The sequence below is a fragment of the Halichoeres trimaculatus genome, unplaced genomic scaffold, assembly GCF_033239565.1.
Source record: "Halichoeres trimaculatus isolate MK-OKI-2021-1 unplaced genomic scaffold, fHalTri1.1 fHalTri1_scaffold_12, whole genome shotgun sequence".
NCBI classification, from domain to species: Eukaryota; Metazoa; Chordata; class Actinopteri; order Labriformes; family Labridae; genus Halichoeres; species Halichoeres trimaculatus.
In genome coordinates, this window is record NW_027437190.1 from 15,053,291 (window position 1) to 15,074,196 (window position 20,906).

Sequence of the window (20,906 nt, forward strand, 5' to 3'; positions counted from 1 at the left end):
TTTGCTGAAATGAATTTGCATCCTTGAACGGATAACAGAAATTTATGATGGTTTTCTATCAAAACTATTATTTGACTTTTTCTCATCATGTTCTCATGCCAAAGCCAGAGGTGAAAATCAATGTCAGCTTTTATTATTCCATCACTGTTATCATATTCTCTCTCAGTACTGAGAGGCAATCCATCCTGCATTCAGTCCACGGTCCCAGAGCGCCATAAATGGTGGATGTATCATAAGATGTTGAATGTTAAACAGTGTTTGGACAGGAGCTTATCAGAGCTGCATGGCTGCGATCCCTGTCTGCAGCTGACTCCCATTGGGTTCTTCTGAGGCCTGCCTGAGTTTAAAGCAATCTTCCTTTGGGAACTGAGAGATTTTTCCATCTGCCCCCTGAGGAACAACGCGGCAGCTCTTCAGGATGTCCAGAGATAACCTTTGTGTATCTGGGGAGCACACAAGAGGACTACACAGCGGATTGTCCATGGTTGTATCTCCTGATCATAGCTCCCAGTATCAGATAACCAGGCCTCTAGAACTCCCAGCAGAGACAGTTTTTTCTGCCAAAGTCACCTGGTCTGGACTTATCTCAGCTGGACCTGAGAATTTCTGACCCTAATCTGAAACCAGAATCGGTACCACTGCATAATCTCAGAGCCATTCTCAACGCGACGTCAAAGAAATACTTCTAAAGAGCCCCTGGAGGAGATTCAGCAGGTGAAAATCCGGCCCCTGAGAGGAAAGCGCTGAATCTGATTCAGCAGAGTAAGTATGTTGGATACACTTGCTGCATATTGAATTTTTCGAAGATTGTGAGCTATAGAAAGACAAGAGACAGATTAAAGTCAAGAGGAGGTGGTATAATTTCACCCAGATGAAAAGGGGGCTGGGTTTGTTGACCAAGCTCTTTTTTGAAGCACACATCCTCTGATATCTACCAGGATTTTCTCTATAATCCTGTCTTTCAATTTGGTGCCACAATCCTGTGTTCACTGAGGTAAACAACCTGGCCAGCCACAATTTCCCCTCTGTAGCTTGTTACAACCACCCCTGTCATGTTTTCACACGGCAGGATGCTTGAGAAGATTCATTTAGTCTGCACCAACATGTCTTCAAAGTCAGCTACAGCTTAAAATAGTATCAAATATAACTCTTCAATCATTTTATTTTTCAAATCATGTTGCTGATACCAGTATTGTTCAGATATTCTGTCTTTTTATTGGAGGAAATCAAGAAGTGTAACTACATAAATGCATTTCCATTTCCAGACACCACTGGATGCATATTCTGGTGCAAAGAGCAGTACAACAAAATCAATACATCAATCATTTGTGTCCACATGTCTGTAAATACAGAATGAAAACATCATATTAGTGATTAAAAAAGGGGGGTTGCCCAAAGTTGTAACATGTGAAAGCATTGACGGCAATATTAACTATGGTTTTCATTACGTTTGGATGGAGTTCAGTAAGCCTCACGCCTCATTGGTTAGTTTAGGAGCATGTGATCATGTGTAACAAGGAAGTGTTGATTTGTTATGTCATTGCCATGAGACTCAGTAAAGCTCTCTGAGGAAAACTACCTTCTCCATCTGGTGGATTCTTATTAGTGATTCATGTACCACACATCAAACCCTCACGCTTCACCTGTCCTGCCTAACACATGCATCAAAGACCACTGTTTGCGTTGAGGGATCAGAAAGGTGGAGAAGTCAGGTTGTCTTTCAAACCTCCTGTCATTAGGTTGTTTACTCTGAGTTGGACCTCAGATGTTCTACAAGGTGGTCAGTGGGAGTGGGTCGGGACTTGCGTGTGAAAGCTTGGCACTGGACTTCTTTAGCAACACTGTGATGGAAAATACTGGAGGTTTTAAATCACACGTCTACTCAGCTTGTGCAACTAAAGCGAATAGAGACAGCACATAAAAGCTGCTCTTTGTCTGACTGGCATTCAGGCTGAAGTAAATTGCAGGTGATGGTGCTTTTCAGTTGAAAGTTGTGAACTATACTTAAGTCTATAGGGGGCTGTAATAATGCATCAGGATTCAGCTTTTACATGCAGTAAGTACAATTACTTTTTTTTCAGTTTCACTTCTGTTTTCTGCATTGAAACACCTGACATTAGTTCTGTGTTGCTGTCGGTGAGCAACTGTTATTTACATCTCAATCTGTAATATAACACCAGATAATAACCAAGCACTAACATCTCAAAAGAGTACAAGGTAGAAATTTACAAAAACTTTCTGTGCTTCAAAAGTCCTCGTGAAACAACTTTCATAGTGCTCCTTGATTATACATATTTCTGATTTATTTATTTATCTTTTCTGGAGTTATGCTCAGGAAGTACCTGTTTAAAGCAGTTACAAGTGCATAAATACTTCCAACCCACAACTCCTGTGAAAATACAAACACAAGCATGACAAGGATTCCTACCCTGCTCTCAGTGCCCATTCAAGATATTCTGTTTCTCTGATTTTTTTCTTTTTCCAAGAGTACTCCTCAAATTTAGAATCTGTTTGACTGTCATCCCACCAGTGTGTGTGTGTGTGTGTGTGTGTGTGTGTGTGTGTGTGTGTGTGTGTGTGTGTGTGTGTGTGTGTGTGTGTGTGTGTGTGTGTGTGTGTGTGTTGTTTCTGTTGTTGTTGTTTTTGTAATATGAGGGTTACATAAGGTCCAAAGGTGAAGCTTTTGCTGCCTCAGACAGGGATGTTTAAAACAGTTTACACTTACAGCTGAAATACACCAGATGCCTCCGCAGTCTGTCTCGGCGCCGTCATGGCAACAAATCAGCTGGGTTTCCATTAGAGTCAATATGTCATGTCGTAGGTAATATACAGCCATCCTTTTTTTGCCGCAGAGCTGTGATGCATAAAGTCAGCATAAGGATAATCTAGCGGGACAGGAAGTTGTGACCGAAAACTACCTAAAAACACCCTGTGACCTTCAAAATAAAACAATCTTAGAAACACTCAAAATCAGTTTGTTTTTAGCTTGACTATGATGACAAACAGATATAGTAAGCAGAGCCAGACCAGGAGTCAACAGGAATGAAGAGACTTATCAACAGAGTGGGAAGTGTGGGAACTTCTCTGTCTCGCGAATCCAGCTGTGTGTCAGTCACACAGCTTGTCGGGAGTGAACAAGCTGGTGTGAGTTGACAAACACAGTCAAGACGCAACAGAAAGAAAGTGAACTGTTGACATATCTGGTGTATTTGAGGCACTAGACCCTTCCAGACTTGATCAAGATTTTTACATAAGACAACATTTTAGGTTGAGTCTATCTGGACAGTCATTGTAAGACATTATACCTACCGTACGTCTACTTGCCCCTCTTTATTTTCTTTCTGTGACTTATTTCCTCGCAGAGAGAATAGAGACAGCTGACAGAGAAAACCTTGAGATATTTATAATATTAATCTCATGTTTGAACTGATAATAAGTGTTTGGTTGAGTTTAGCTTCCCACAGTGCCAACAAAAAATCCATTAAAAATGTGCAGCAGACATGACAGGATAAGAAAAGTACAGGTGAGTAAAGGTTCAAGATGATGACAGACTTCGGACAGATTGCTGTAATGGACAGGAAATTATTTAAAAAAAAGAGTGACCCACAAATTAGAATAGAAGAAACCAGAACCTGAGACAGTTTTCATCAAATTAATTTGGACAGAAATACTGTGCGGAGGTTTCTGACAGCTGATGAGTCTGCTGCTATAGATAGCTGCCTAAGCAGGGATCTGTTCTGCAGTGAAGCTGCAGTCCTCTCTCCCCCCCGACACGCGGGCCTTCCTCTGGCATTACACTGCTGTCAGCGCACACTCACACATAAGAGGAACATCCTCAGAGGTCAAACGCCAGGCAGTAGCGACTGTCAGACACCTACAGGGACTGTCGCCATGACAGGAGGAGAGAACAGAGCAGCAGGTAATCTTCTGAGGGATCTGTGCAGCTAAATACCAAACGACAGAGTGAAGAGCAGCGATCCATGTTTTAGCATTTGTTCCTCATTATCTTTGAATGTTACATGACTGGATTTACCAATGAAAAAAATATGTTTTTTTTTTTTTAAAAATGACATTAGTTTGACAATCCTAATGCTCTAAGTATCCATCAGTTGGTAGTCATGTCTGACAGCTGCTTTTGTGTTGCTTGGAGCCATGTTTGGAAGAAGGTGGCATGGAGAGGAGTGAGGTTTTTTTAAAGTAAGGTTATCTAAGCAAAACAGAATATACTGGTGCTGATTTCATTCATTGTAGACATGCATCCACTACTACATTTAAACCATTGGAAGCTGCCTATCATTCTGCACTTAGCTTTGTTACTGGTGAGTTACCTTGACTGTTATTGACTGGCCCTCTCGTACTGAAAGAGGCAATAACTACTGCTATCTGTTTATCTATAAAACACTGCCCAGAAAACTTCCATCCTACATCAGTTTTATTTAATTTTGATTGTTGGCTACCATGGCAGTTATTCTCGCCTTTTACTTGTTTAACTTTACATATTTCATTTGTTTTGCTGTTTTGTTCACCTCAGTGGTAGCCATAGCAAATTCTTTAACTCATACTGATGGTGGATTTGTGTGTACTCTCAGCATCATTGTAAATAAAGGCTGCCCTCAGTGATCTCCGAGATAAATAAAGGTTGATAATTTGCTGTCAGATAAGTTTGTTAATTATTAGACTAGATTTAACATAGATGGCTCCTATAAGAAAAATAATTCTACTTACCTGACACTCAGCGTGACCGTGCCATTAATCAAGCATGACTTTGAGGCTTAGAGTAAGTTAGACGGATAAAATATTAGGGCTGCAACTGATGATTAATTTAGTAATCGATTATATTTACAATTAATTGATCAATCAAAAAAAAAAAGGATGATAGTAAAATTTGCAAAACCAAACTTGCATTGTTATTTCATTTGATGACTATTGTTTGCTAAAAGATATGAACAAAAAACAACATATTTAAACATAGTTTAAGATGACCAAATGCTAGTTTTTTTAAGTATGTATTGTCACTTAAAGAATCATCAGTATGGCAAAAAAAGAAAAAAAGAAAAAACATTGTTATGTCAACAGATTAAGAACTTAGTGGGCTAAAAAGGCAAATAAATAGAAATGTGTCCTCAATCTTTTCATCTGCAGGTCAAACAGTTCACCCCCTCTGTCCTGCCACTATCTGTAGCAGCTCCGCGCTGATGTGTATGCGACGCATACAGCCCCACAGCCCAGGTAATCTACACTGCAGTCAAGTAGGTGGCAGTAATGCACCTTCAGCAAGTTGCCAACCGCTAAATGATTGAACAAAAAGGAAGAAAGCAAATAAACTGAAGACAAACTTATATAGTAATGGCGCAGCACAATGCATTGATTATGGAAAAAACACTTTTACTGATTGATTTCTAGCGATTTTATCAATTCTTCATTGCAGCCCAATAAAATGTAAATAAAATCCGAACTGTCATCTGTCATGAAGGGTAAAATGAACAATACCAAGCCGCCGTACGTGTAAGTCTCAATTATGATTAACATGTTAGTCAGAAAACTGAATTGTGTTGGAGTTTTCTTATCTGTGCCATGTGTTTTTGTTAGGTGAAGGGTATCAAGACAACAAGTTCAGTATAATCTTGCTGCGGGACCAAATCATGTTCTACATGCTTGAAAATATCACAGCCCAAAAGCAGATCAGCCATCTTTATTTGCAATATAAAAAGTAAAGGTTAAAGTCATCCTCTATCCAGTGAGCCTGGATGGTGGAGTGTCTTGTTTATTCCCTGCTGGTATTCACACAGAATTTAAAGCCCCTGGTACATCAGATAATTTGCCCTTTTCTCTTCTCCTGCCATTTGGCCCCATCCTTCTTGGCTGTCTTATCTCTGACAGAGCGGACCCGCTCTCTCTTTCTCCATCTCATACTTTCCATCTTCTTGCCCTGACCTCCAGATAGATCCTCCCTTGGAGCAAAGGGAAGAAGTGCGTGCGTAATTCCATGTTTTACTTTACAGGGTAGTAACTAAAGTAGTCCATCTTTGAAACACTGTGAGGTTGGGGCAGGTTGCTGACTTTTTTTTTCTTTCTTTTTATAGGGCTGTAATATGGAAATCAATGGGCTGACATTCAAACACTAACCACATTTGAAAAGCATCCAAAATGCACCAGGACACCAACTGAAAAACACTTTTTGCATAGTTTTTCTCCTTAACTAACCCTCTACACACAGAGCAGTTTGGGCCTTGTGACGTTGTATATTGTGAGGTAAGAGTCAAAATCATGATATCAGCAAGATCAGTCATCCTAGACAGGAGTGCTCTAAGTAAACTGGCAATCCATCCAACATAACCCACAGATTGTTTTAAATATTAAAATAGCCACAGATAACCCTCATGTATTGATTAAATCAAGCAAGAAAGGTAAATTATTTACTGTCAAAGCTTTCAAACTGAACGTGTCTGAGAGACGTGAAAGACAGGCTGAGTCTGGTGGTCGAGCCATTGTGTTGTTATCAGGAGCTTTGCAGTGCAGAAACTCTTTTATCAGCCTGATTTTCTCTGAGCGTGAGAGGAAGAATGGAAATATGAACAACAATGCAGTTCATAGCTCTTACCGAATAATAGCAGGGAGCTGAAATCAGGTCAGGTCGGGTCAGGTAAAACTTCTGCGGCCGTGATCGAAATTGGAGTCGAAGGTCACTGTGGGCAGAAAGGGAACACCTCAGGGCAGCAGGAGTACTCAGCTCTTATCAAGGCCAAACCTAACTCCCATTAACTGCTACTTTAAGCTAATATATAGTTGCTTAGAAGGAACACATCCAAGCAAAACTGCACTGACTTCACTTGTGACTCGTTTAAATAGTAGTAAAAGGTTGAATTACTTACTTGTTAAAAAATAAATGAATAAACTGGCTTGTATCAAGTATAGCAGTCTATCGATGAAAAGTTACAGTTGCTGGAAATGCAGCATGAACTCTATAATTTATGAGGGTTAAGTTTCAATGTTTCTGAGAGGATTTTAACAATAACGGTGAATTTCTCTTTTTCTCAAGTGTCCTCTGGTCTGAATAACAAAGAAAGGATGTTTTAATTAAAATAAAGGACAAATCTGTTATTCACACATATGCAGAAGAGATGCTTACTGATAAACTAAGAGTGTGTGTCTTCTACTTCAGAACATTTTACCTGCAGGAAGGTCAAGCTTATTCACTGAATCCCACTTTTCTCAACTCTCTAAAACAGTATGAACTCTCTTTAGGAACAACTTAGGACCCAGGTTTTGTAATTGACATTATGTCAAGGTTGTGATGGGAAGTATCAGCTGTTTATGGTCTGTTGCATTTCATGCTACTTGAGCATGTAACTTGATTAGACCACTGAAAATATTTAACTATCCATTTAGAGCAAATATCTAATTGTGTACCTTTCCGTTCTCTAGCCGTCAGCGATCATGCGTTGCCGTTAAACAAATAAATGACTGTTGCTTGCTAATGAAATCATTAGAATGCAACAAGAAAGCTGGTAACACCTCAGGCCATGTGTGTTAGAAAGGATGATTAGTTCCTCATTTTATTCTTGTACTGTACCAGAGAATGAGCTGCACCAGCAGTGTTTTGCTTTCAATATAATTAAGGGATAATGGTACAACAGTGATGTCGTACAAGCCAATAATGTTGGCCTTAAGTCGATAGTAATTGATTTGTGAGTCACCCCATTAATGACTAAGGCTAAACCTCAGGGTGGTTTTGTCTTGGAGGAGCTCAAATCCACAGGCTGATTCCAGGATAAATACCATGATACTTTGCATTTCTTGGTATCTCACAAAGAAAAGACAATGTTGAAGAAGAGAGAGAGAAGGACTTAGGGGAAGAAGATAAGCAGACATGTTTATGTTTGGATAAATGTTAGAAAGTTATCTGAGCCTTGCCAAAAGGCTGGACACTGATGGAAAGAATGTGCCTAAAGATTTCTATCACTTGCAAAATAGCGTACAACACCAACCTATGAAGGTTCAGATTTCATTTTTTAAACTCAGAATAGTATTGATCTCAAAGTTGAACAGATAGTTCGCTGATACTGGCTCTGAAAGAGAAAGCATGCTACACCCCTCAGCATTTTTAACACGGCACCTAATGTTGTCGATGGGCTCCTTAAGTTCTCCTCAGAAACAGATCTGTGACATCTCAAAGGCTACATCCGTGTGTTACAGTCTATGGTTTCTTCATGCACAGCACAGCTGCTTAACAGAGTTTTACTACACTTTTTAAATTACTGTTGACTATTACTGTCACAAGTATATGCATGTTATGTTTTACAAGACTTATCAAAATATTGGTGCACAGTTTTTCCTTCTCACTGAAAAATGAATAATAATTTGTGCAACGTGATATCAAATATAACCATTCAACCAATGACAATTATTCCACAAGCAGGACTTCTTCACTTTCATTTGCATACAAATGCAGCATGTGATTTTTAGCTGAGGCAACCAAGAGGAACCATCATTTAATGATTGCAGTTTGACATATTGTGTGGTTTTGCAGAACTCACTAATCCTCAGCATTGTAATTGTTGGGGGCACACGGGATTGTCAGAGCATGCAAAAGGCCTGATTAGCTCTCACCTTACAACACTCATCTCTGCTCACATGCATCCCACAAGCTTTTTACAGAAGACTCCTCATTAGTTACACAGGAGACCTGAGATGTTATCCCTCCATTTGAGCTGCTTATACCACTCCTCCTCCTCCTCTTCATCATAACACCACAGCTGCTTTTAAATGTAAACAAAGGACTTTTGAATTTCAAGAGGCCGTCTACTCACTAAAGATGCTGTGCACTAAAGCAAGGTCAAAAAACATTAAAGGTATTACCACCTGACAGCTTGAGTGTGTTAAACAAGGTGTTTACACAGTCAACCATGGAAGGTCACAAAACATTGAGCAGGAGAAAGGAGGGTCAAAAACTGTGTCCTTCAAAAAGGGAAGAGCAAGTCTTCATTCTTTAAACTTGCAAGTGAATGAGGACTATGTTTGAGATTGTGATGAGGAGGTTGCGTATCAGTCGAGCTGAGAGATGAAAGCTATGTGGAAGCAGGAAAAACTGCAGTTCTCCCAGTGGCCACATGAGGTCAGCTCCTGAAGGGGAGTTATTTTCCATTGACTTGAATAAAAGTTAGCTTATGATCACAATTGATGTAAACTTATAAACATCCTGGTTAAAAAGATTATCTGAAGCACATTTCTGTAAAGATAACAGGGGTTTCAGTCCCGTGAGCTGGGCCGTGTCTCTGATTGGGTGAACTCGCAATCTTAATATCCTCTAAACTGATGAGTTAGGAAAACATTCACCCCACGTGAAGTGTGTGCCTCTGGTGAAATTAGTGATTCAAGACAGAAGACTTTTTTCAGCATTGTCTCATTTTTTTCGACCAGTGGTTGCCGCCTGGAGGGAGACTAACTATATTTGTAGACACGAAAAGTTCATTTTGACAGTCTCTTGATTTCAGGTATATGTATGTTAACATACTTAGAAATGTTATATTCCAAATCCTAGAAAGTCTTTCTGTGCTGCTGAATTCTACACACTGTCCTTTGCTGTGTTCACACCAAATATGAATGAAATCAGTTGTGCAAGGAGATCACATGTATAGTCATGGTAAAAATGCATTTTTTTGGCAGCACAAATTAGGTGAGTGGAGTTATGAATGTCAGAAATTTGTGAGACTTTATTTGCTTTACTCGCATCAATCACTTAAAGGTCCTATATTGTGCAAAAATCACTTTATTAAGTCTTTTAGTGAAATTTGTGGGTCTTTGGCTTTCCTCCCAGCCCACAAAATGTGATATTTAATGACAAAACCTGTACTTAGTAGTCGTGGTGGAACGGATCATCATTGATCCGTGATCCGTTTGGATCGATGTAATCGGTTCGGTACACACGTGACCCGCGGATTGATTTCTGAAAAAAGCTATATGCTCGTCCGCACACATCTTTAGACGAGCGGAGAAGGGAGGTGTGCAGACATGGCAAGCGGAGGAGAGGAGGAGCTTGAACGCCCCGCGACACATTGGCCATACACACCGTGTTGTGCCTAAAGTGATACTCCGGGATGGAACAAGTTGGGTCCTATCACAAGGTTTAGGGCAGAAATTACCCCTACAGCAGTGATTTTGTGCAGCAGAAGCCCAGGGCGCTCGCACCAAACACCCCCTCCCTGCTCGTCTGCCAGTTTCCTCTGCATTCAGACAGGGCAATATTTTGCTTGACCAAAAACACAAATAAACGGACTCCCACCCAAAAAAATCTGATATCTCTCTGCATTCACGCTTTATTTAGAGAATTTTCAGCGCGTTTCAGCGCTTTCACACAAAAACACCGCTAAATAAGGCTCTAGTTCTCATTGTGTCGTAAAACGGCGCTATCTCCGCTGCAGAGCCACAGCTGGCTACGAGGCTCTCGCCGCTTAGTGTATCAGTCCGCGTGCGCGGCGTGCCAGATATAAACAAACGCAGGCAGTCTGCCAGGACGAATTATGCAATAACAACGTAAAGATGAGTGGTTATGACAGCGAAAATCTGAAATTATAAGCTCAGGTTCTTTCACTCTCCTTGTTTCAAGGAAGATGTCCTCTAATGTTTACTTTTGAGTTCTATTTTATTAATGGTCTTTCAACCAATATTAAAAGAAGATATGCCTTTTTATGTTGCTGTTGCACTTTTAGTTGATTTTTGGTTCATTGTTAAATTTTAAAGGAAGGAGATATGCCTATATATTGCACTTTAAATTGTTTTTCATTAATAACTATGTTATAAAGAAGATATGTCTTGTGCAATACTTTTATATATTTAATTTAATATTTTAAGTGTTTATTAAATGGACAAAACTTGTCTATTTATTTATTTTTATTTTTTTGCTTTTTGCTGATCCGAAAAATGATCTGATCCGTGACTGTTGATCAGAGGAACGATCCGATCCGTGAGTTTTGTGATCCGTTGCACTACTACTTTGTAGTGCTTGTGAATGTAAAATCCTGACTTAAAACGAGCTGTTTGGAATTTCCAGTTTTTGATTGGACGTCAGCAATTCCCTTTTTTGACCAATCAGGAGCTAGCCTGACCTGGTTGGTCCACCGGAACAGATTTAGCTTATAGAGTTTTTTTTCTTTACCCTATTTATTTATTTATTTGTTTGTTTGTTTATTTAGGCAGCCAAGACAAAGAAGTCAAATGGTGAAATCACAGTACCTCTTATTTTTAGTCAGTGTTTATGAGACACTCTTCCTTTGAGGATGTTTAGCAGGAGAACACTTCTTTTCTGACCCAAAGCTGTTTTAAGGATAAGTACTTTAAATCACTGTTAAATAACACAAATTAAAATGCTATTTGTGACCTTTCTAACTTGTTGGTGCTACTGCAAAGGTCTTGTATGACTCACCATGGACTCATCTGTACCGTTAGCCTCATCTGTGCTAAGTGTGAGACTACCCTCGACTTTCAAAGTGCCACTGCTTGTCAGACTAAATGGTTGGGAAATATACGTCTGCAGAAAGAGGCCAGAGATTATTTCTCTTAATGGTCACATCAACGCAGTGAACCCTCAGACACATAGTCAGGCAGGCTGTGGAGCTTTGTCGCATCCTTTGCAGTTATTGGTGAAAGGGCAGCCATCTCTGTCATCTCAATGTCTTTATCCTTATGAAATAGTAATGTCGGCAAGGATGCAGACGGAGCTGTTACATGGCTAAACAACTGGGACTATGCTCCACACAACACAAAACAACAGGGAGAGCAGATTAAAGCAGACCACTGACTGCTCTTGGTGAAGAGATGAATAACAAGATTCTTCTAAGTGTGTGTGTGTGTGTCTATGTGTGTGTGTGTGTGTCTATGTGTGTGTGTCTATGTGTGTTTATGGTCCTTTGGAGCAGACAGACTGTAAATCATATGACTGTGAAAGAATCTTTGTGTCAGCGATTTCTAGCCATTAGAAGGCCTTTGACTGTTCAATAATAGATAAGGCTTAATGGCTTCTTTGCTGCTGCTTCTGGCTGTGTCTGACATGGAGTGAGATAATGAATGTAAGAGAATGCTGGGGACATGTGTCACATGGTTATCATCCTATTTTAGGGATGAAAACTTCCCCTTTGTTCTCTGGTATCCTTTGACAACCACCTGTCTATGTGTTTTTTCTGGCAGAGAATACACACTGACAGGTGGACTGACTATGGCTGTCTGTGGCTTTTCAAGGCAGATCAAAAACATTTTTACAGACTTTTGTTAAAAAAAAAAAATACACAACAACCTTAACAGTAACCACATCATCTATGTATTTACCTACTGAAACCATTGAGCAGCAATTTTCAAAAACAAAAAATGCTGCAGCTCATTTTAAAAACATGTACTGGATGATTCAGACCAGTGTTGGTATAATTCTGGGAGACAACCAAGACTAAGGCCCCGTTAACACGGAGACTCCCGCAAAGATTCTTCATTTGCGTTTCCAAAAGCCACCCGCGTTTACATGAGGACGGCGTGAAAACGATCCGCGTTCATACGACTCCTGGAGAACAAGCCACTTCTTCTGTTCTTCCTTTTTCTGCCGTTTTGTTGTGTGAAACGGGCGGCAATCCAACCATGACGCGCATTACCGTCTCCTATTGGACCGGAATGGCTCAACTGGAAGTGTGGCTGTGCGCGAAACCTTCACCTGAAACTGCGAGTGCGCACACGGTGACGTCAGCGCTTCACCCTGAAACGCTCTGCTCTGTGTTTACACGAGGCTGGATGGAGGAGCGGATTCAAATGTTTCCACTCTGGGGAGCGTTTTCAAAAGACTGCGTTTTCACTCAAAACGCAACGTGGTCTCATCTAATCGGAAGGCCAAAACGCAACGAAATGTTTGTGAAATTGACCGTTTTCAGCGTCATGTAAACGGGGTAAAGCTGTGTCTAAATCCATGGGTAGTACAAAGGGCCTCTGTAACCTATGCAAGTGTCTTTGGCCTTTCAGGGAAGAGATCATGATCAAGAATGGGATGGACTGTATTTGCTTATTTCTGTATACCTGTATACCATTTCCTCAGCAGGGGGGCCTCTGCACTGGAGGCTGCGATTGGCTCTGGCTTGGTTGTCTCTGTCTCGTGGTGAACATCAGCTTGAGCAGGTGGAGGGTCTGCAGCAGTGCTTTAATGCTATGGGCTCCTCCCTGGCCTGCAGCACAGTAGGTGCCCAAGTGGAGGCGTCCCAGCCTTTGGGCCGTGAGCGGCACCCAGTGCAGGTGGCCTCCTGTGAGTGTGTTTCCTTACCTGGCTCCTCTGTACTCAACCACAGATTTCTCAAACCATGTTATCTATGTGCTATAAATAAATTTTGCCTTGATTTGATTATACATGAAGAGTAAAAATTCATCTGTTTTCTTTGTACTTACAAAAGGCTCCATATGCTTTTGAACACCGTTCAAAATTGACTGAGCTCCAAAGATAACTCAGTGCAACAACACATGGATGATGAAACTTCTGCTTCATTTTTCCAGCCAGACAAAGCTGTATTTATCTGCTCTAGAACCAGGGAAAATATACAGTTTATCACCTCTGTCCTGCACGTTTGGACCAGTTTGTCAACATATGGTCCTGGCTCAGATAAGAAAGGGAGTGAGGATATCATTTTAGGAGCTCATACACCTGCTCCCGTCACGGCACCAGGACACACACTGTGACTTCTTGTAAATATCTCACTCAAGCACAGCCGAACAATATGGTGACAGCTTTTCTTAGCCTTTGAGCTGACAGCAGATTTCTGTCATGAAATCCAAGTGGACGCAAAGCTTCTGGGAACCTGACATGTTCATATAAATATCCTTTCAGTGTCTGCGTCAGGTTACCTTCATGGTGGTTCATAGTTTATTTTTCTCAACAGGCCTAATGTACAGCCGACATGTTGACTTGTCACAGGTGTTTCTAATAACATTAGCAATGTCTCTGTTCTGTACAAGTGTAGCATTGAGTCATGACAGTTTGACAGTGAGCCAACTTAACACGACACAATGAATAGCAGGACTCTTATACTGAAGCAGCTAAATAGACTCAAGCTCGTTTCATTTTATTTATTTCTTGTTTACTTTTTTAGTCTTTGTGTTTCACAACCCCAGAACTCTGACCCCAGAGACTTTTATTTGGACAACACAAGCCTTAAGCTGTGACTGGAGAAAGCCTCGGTTTGGGTAAATTTGAATTTCTGTTTTGAATTTGGTGTTGAAAATGTGCTGCAATTCTCTTCAGAAGCCTTTGATGTTTTGTAAATATCTGAATTTTACTCCATCTTACAAAAACTTCACCAATGCATAATCATACAAAGAGTGAATCTGTGCTTTTGTTGTGGCAGGTGGAGTCTAATTAAAATCTTCCTCCCAGTATCAATATTTTGTGTTTGAAGCTATGCTAATTAAGAATATTTCCTTATTTTGTGTATAAAAATGTGCCCAGCAGCATTTCATTTCAACAAAATAGACTTTCAAGATGCAAATGAGTGGTGTAAAAAGAATTTCTTGAATGCAGGGTTGCACTAATGACCATGGTAGTAAATGCAAAGTTTGTGTTGATAACTGAATTATTTCTTTATTTTTACGGTACTAATTTGTCTCAAAAGCATCAAATACTAGGTAAACTACGATAAAACTGTGTAACACACAAGATGCACATCTCTATTCTCCTGTTTTGGAGTCTAGAATAACCAACTGTAATTGAAGACACACCTTTCGTACTTTTTCACCATGGACTACAAAAAAATTGGATGTCATCTAGTTCGGCTTTAAGTGAGGTCGCTTCCCCTGGTGGCTGGCTGCATTAAAGGTAAAAAAAAATCCATCTCCTCAGCTATTCCAAATGGGCTGTGGTCAAACTGTAAAAAAATAATATACCTCTCAGAAATGCTTCTCACATCCATATGCTGTTCTGATATGAAGATATTATTTGGCTGCATTGTGTTCAAGTCCTCTTTTTTTCAAAAGTTGTGTTTTCATTAGTAATTAGAGGTTAAGACATGGGTTTACATCTCATTTAACAATGATTGACAGCTGTCCTTTGTGTGTATTTTTTCTGGATTAATAAATTATGTCGCAAGGGAGAGCCAAGAAGAGATTAGACTCTCAAAAGAAAAAAAAGTTAGTATTTTTGTCACCCAGCTTCACTCAGATTCTCTCTAAGTTCCTCAAAGTCTCTTTGGCACAATATCTGGCTGCACAATGGCGGCGCCTCTGGAAGGCGTATTTTGGCTTCAAAATTGTACAATGGTAAAAGGCGGAGCCATGCTGTCCACTCTGTGTACTGTCTATGTTCTCAACCAGAAGTGGGCTTTCCAGCTATTCCAGATGGGCTGTGGTCAAACTTTAAAAAATTAATACTCCGAGTGGAAATGTTTCTCATGTCAGATTGTTGTGGTGAGTTGAAGATATCATTTGGCTGTCTTGTATTCAAGTCTTCTTTTTTCTGATAAATTGTGTTTTCATCAGTTATATGAGGTTAAAAATGAGTCTTTGTGTACGGTTTAACGATGATTGACAGCTGCTGTTCTTGTGTATTTTTTTCAGGGATTGTAAATATGTCGGGTGGTATAGTCAAGAAGTGATTAGACTCTCAAAAGACAAAAAAAAAAAGTATTATTTTTGTCACCCATCTCCACTAAGATTCTCCCAGAATCCCTCATCATCTCTACTGCGCAGACTCTGGCAGCAATTGCTGCAATGGCTGCGCCTGTGACGGGGGTATTTTGGCTTTAAAACAGTACAATGATAAATGGCAGAGCCACACTGTCCAATCTATATACAGTCTACGACTCAGACACTTGCCATCCTAACCACCAGGAAAACCAACACTATCATTGTTCATGTGACCCACATAACTGTACATTCAGTCAGATTTACAGCACCTGGCAGGCATTCAGCATGGCTTAGGCTGCTAGCAAATCAGATGCAGCTAGGTGTACTGATAAGGCCTGCTCTGGTGAACATATGAAGGTTTTTTTTTTTTAACTTTAACTATTATTTAACTTAACGAAAGGTGTCGCATTTAAAGAATGGAGAAAAGTTCAGTTTTTGTGTTGATTTGTTAAGTGTTTCTAGCCCTGCAGTGTTTGGATGTCATAGATGTTAGGGATCTTTTGCTAATATCCATCCAATAATGTTTGGTTATCTGTAAAGCAAAGCAACATATTTTTAGCTTTGTTTCTATTGTAGAATACAGCCATTTATGTAATTTAGGAAATGTCAAGGATAAAGAGCCTTGAGATTGAAACATGAGGCTTTAGTGAAATCAATTTATGAAGTTAAACAAAAAAGAACATGAGCTAATCCATTTTCATCTGTTTAAACTGAACTTTGTACCCACAAACCTGCACATTATTTAACGTTACCACTATTTAAAGTTACCATAGGCTGAGTTTATACCAGTAGCCTGCAGTTTTTTAACCTCCACTTTCCAAAAAGAAATGGTACTAGAAAGAAGTGCTCATGGCGGAGAAAATCTTGTGGAATTTTCTGAATGCATTGGAAACAAGTGAGAAGTGTTTTTACTGTGAGAGATTTTTAAAGCACACTGCTTCATATGTAACGCTGCGACCTACATCCTGGATTTTTAGGTACATCAGTATGTTTATAAATAAGTGAGGCAGATCTTTATATTTAACAGTTCAGCACAGTGGTGTATGTGGTTTTATACAGAGAATAAATTAGATATTTATTTTAAGAAACACAACCATCTAGACTGTTCTCAGGTGAATCACTGCTCAATCTGCAGTATTTTCTGAATGTCTTATTTCCAATTTTCTGCAGCAATTGACATTAGTACAGTGCATGATTGATTTCTCCACATTGCCTCCTCTCAGTGTGTACATGTGATAAGACAGGTGGTTGTTAAACATGGCTGACATTAGTTGGAAGCTCTGTGCTGAGATTGAGGTGAGGCAGTATAAACAGGTCTGTGTTAATGGGTCTGTCCCCTGGGGTCTGCTGTGCGCTGAGGTAGAGAGATAGCTGAGGACATTTCCTGTCCACCTGGAACGCTGCTCCAAGAAAATTAAAGACAGATTACTGATGAGCAGTTTCCCTGACAGATAGCATATTCAGTGTGTCCAGAGTGATTCAGTGAGCATGCTCTTCGTTTCTTCACAGAGATAATGAAAATTTCATCAAATGCAGTTTGTTGTAGTATTTTCAGATTATTTTAACATCCACCAGAATAAATATATTCAAAAGGAGCCAGAGGCAGTAACACAAAGGCACTTTATAACCAAAACCTGTCATTTTAGAAAAACGTAAAGCCCTTCTTCACAAAACTTAAGGATTAAAACTGTCAAGCTTAATCATGCAAAGGGTATTAAAAGTGTTTGCAATTTTCACAAACATATTAAATGGAGTTTCTTTTGTGCTGATTAGAAGAAATGAAAGCTCAAAATTTAAGTTTGAACCTAAATTCAGGGGTCCTAAACCAACTCTATATTCACAGTTGTTCTTTCCATGAGGACAGTTTAATATGCTCAGAGCATGTCTGTATTAATAGCTCACAATGTTGCTTTCCAGCACATATAAACAGAGCAAAATATGCTAACTGAAAGGTGACTACCATCACAGCAGGGGTGCACATACTCCCAATGAGCAGTTTGCATGAAATGTTATTTACTATTACTATAAGTTAACACTTCACAGAGCATGTCATGCACGAATAAATCTCTGAATATGTCCATTCTAAAAACTGCCCAAGATCTTCATGAGATCCTCACATAATCTTAACAAGGTCTTTACAAGATCTTAATTAGACTTGCTGAAATCATGGGGCCATCCCATCAGGATCTCCCAACTAGATCATGGTTGCTGGGGGATCCTGCATCAAAAACCAATGTCTGCTCCCGTCAAACCTCGGCCAATCAGACTTGAGGAGAAGGGGTTTTTAAAGATACAGCAGCGGTGTTTTAGGTTGAAACATAGAACGGTAGAATGGCTGTCAGGTCAAGGTCACGTTTGGACGGACATATGAACCAAAGTCACGCTTGTGTCACAGCTATCAATTCACCTCTAAGGGAATAGCTTTAAAATACACTCACCAGCCACTTATCAGGTACACCTTGCTAGTACAGGGTTGGACCTCTTTTTGCCTTCAGAACTGCCTTAATCCTTCGTGGCATAGATTCAACAAGGTACTGGAAACATTCCTCAGAGAGTTTGCTTCATATTGACATGATTGTGTAACACAGTTGCTGCAGATCTGTCGGCTGAACATCCATGATGAGAATCTCCTGTTCCACCACATCCCAAAGGTGCTCTGTTGGATTGAGATCTGGTGACTGTGGAGGACATTTGAGTGCAGTGAACTTATTGTCATGTTCAAGAAACCAGTCTGAGATGATTCCAGCTTTATGACATGGAGCATTATCCTGCTGGAAGTAGCCATCAGAAGATGGGTACACTGTGCTTATAAAGGGATGGACATGGTCAGCAACAGTACTCAGGTAGGCTGTGGACATTAAACCATGCTCAGTTGGTACTAAGGGACCCAAAGTGAGCCAAGAAAATATCCCCCACACCATTACACCAGCAGCAGCCTGAACCGTTGATACAAGGCAGGATGGATCCATGCTTTCATGTTGTTGACACCAAATTCTGACCCTACCATCCGAAGGTCACAGCAGAAATCCAGACTCATCAGACCAGGCAGACGTTTTTCCAATCTTCTATTGTCCAGTTTTGGTGAGCCTGTGTGAATTGTGGCCTCAGTTTCCTGTTCTTAGCTGACAGGAGGGTCACTCGGTGTGGTCTTCTGCTGCTGTAGTCCATCTGCCTCGAGGTTGGACGTGTTGTGTGTTCAGAGATGCTCTTCTGCAGACCTCGGTTGTAACAAATGGTTATTTGAGTTACTGTTTCCTTTCTATCAGCTCCAACCAGTCTGTCCATTCTCCTCTGACCTCTGGCATCAGCAAGGCATTTTAGCCCACAGAACTGCCACTTACTGAATATTTTCTCTTTTTCAGACCATTCTCTGTAAACCCTAGAAATGGTTGTGTGTGAAAATCCCAGTAGATCATCAGTTTCTGAAATACTCAGACCAGGCCGTCTGGCACCAACAACCATGCCACGTTCAAAGTCACTTAAATCACCTTTCATCCTCATTCTGATGCTCGGGTTGAACTGCAGCAGATCATCTCGACAATGTCTACATGCCTAAATGCATTGAGATGCTGCCATGTGATTGGCTGATTAGAAATTTAGGGTGAGCGAGCAGTTGGACAGGTGTGCCTAATAAAGTGGCCGGTGAGTGTACGTTAATGTCGGTTAGACATTCAAGACCAAAGTTTAAAACTTAACATGAACATGTGATATCTTTATTTTGATTGTGAAACAACTGTCACAGCATTTCTTGAAATCCTCTCCTCACTCAGAGAAATTCTTTGGATTCTCCATGGTGAAGTTGACTCTTAAGTTTTTGAGATGTCTGTTCAGTTTATGTCTCCAGATAACAAGTACCTACTTGTTCAGAAAACACTGAGGTCTCTGCATTTCTAAAGATTTTGGTGGAGCTGGCTATTCGAACTCTTTTTTAATATTTTTAAAGTAAATGCTACCCTTGATTGAGGGAAAACATGACTAAATTAGTCCCACAGGTAACGCCCTCTCTGCCCTGCATGCACAGGCGTCACTGCAGGGTCACAGGAGGAGACGGAGGTGATGCGTAAAAACACTTCAGCATTACTCAGTATGATTTCACCCAGTTGTCAGGTGTGTTACTCAGTGTCTCAGCTGCACTCCAGAAAAGCAGTAAAAGAATAAGGAAATGCCTAACTCACTTTTAACATATTTCTCTCTGCCAACTGGCAACCATATTTGGATCCTAACTCAGAGTTTGGGAAAAGCTGTCGCAGAGCAAAGGAGGAGACTTTTTTTTCTTATGATACTCTCTTGAGTCTTGAGCTGACCTTTTTCTGATGAACCTGTTACATAGACAAGTAAGATCTGTCAGAGGATCTCATCAATTACATAAGAAAGCTCCTTATCTGTATTACACACCCACCCATCTGTAGGAGGGTTTGTTGTGAACCAAACCTCTCGAGAACGCACTCACCAAGCCTGATGAACAAAGAGTTGATACTGTGAAAATCCATGCATCCACTCAGTGTTAGTGAGTGCTCTTAATGCTTGGCTCACCTAAAGGGGAGGGAGGACTTGAAGAGGAAAAATTAGTAGACTGAAGAAAGACTTTCAGACTAATGGAATGTAGGAAGAATAAAACATTTTCAACCATTGCCAAGCAGCCAAACGCACTGACAGTCTCTGCGGATGCTCCACGACAGCTGAACATGTCTGATAAGAAGCCAGCCAGGAAACAGCAGCAGAAATAGAGGAACGAAGCCTTAAAGAGAGACAGAGAAGATAGAGGGAGGAAGAAAAAGGAAGAGAGGAGGATGATATTGCACAAATGATAGAAAACTATTTGGTTTAATACAAACTTAACGAACCACTATTTTTTTAATGTGCATATTAATGCTGCTTTAAGTCAGTGGAACCCTTTAATAAAAGTTGAAGAAGAAAGGAGAAGTCCAGAGTTTGACATAATTAAAAGAAAGAGAAGTTATTACCTCCGTCAAGGTTTATCTGTCTGTTTGTTTGTCTGTGAATAACACAACTCAAAAAATAACAAGCAGATCTTCATGAAATTTTCAGGAAATGTTCAAAATGGGATAAGGAAGAAGTGATTGAATTTTGGGGGTGATTCGGATCACTGCCTGGATCGAGGATCTTTTTAAAGGATTCTTTATCATTGTGAGATAGGGCCGTTTTAAACATATGCGTATATAACTCCACGATAAATGGTCGGATTGCTTTGCAAAACAATACAAGACAAGGTCGCCATAATTTCTGACAGATGTAAAAGTACGATC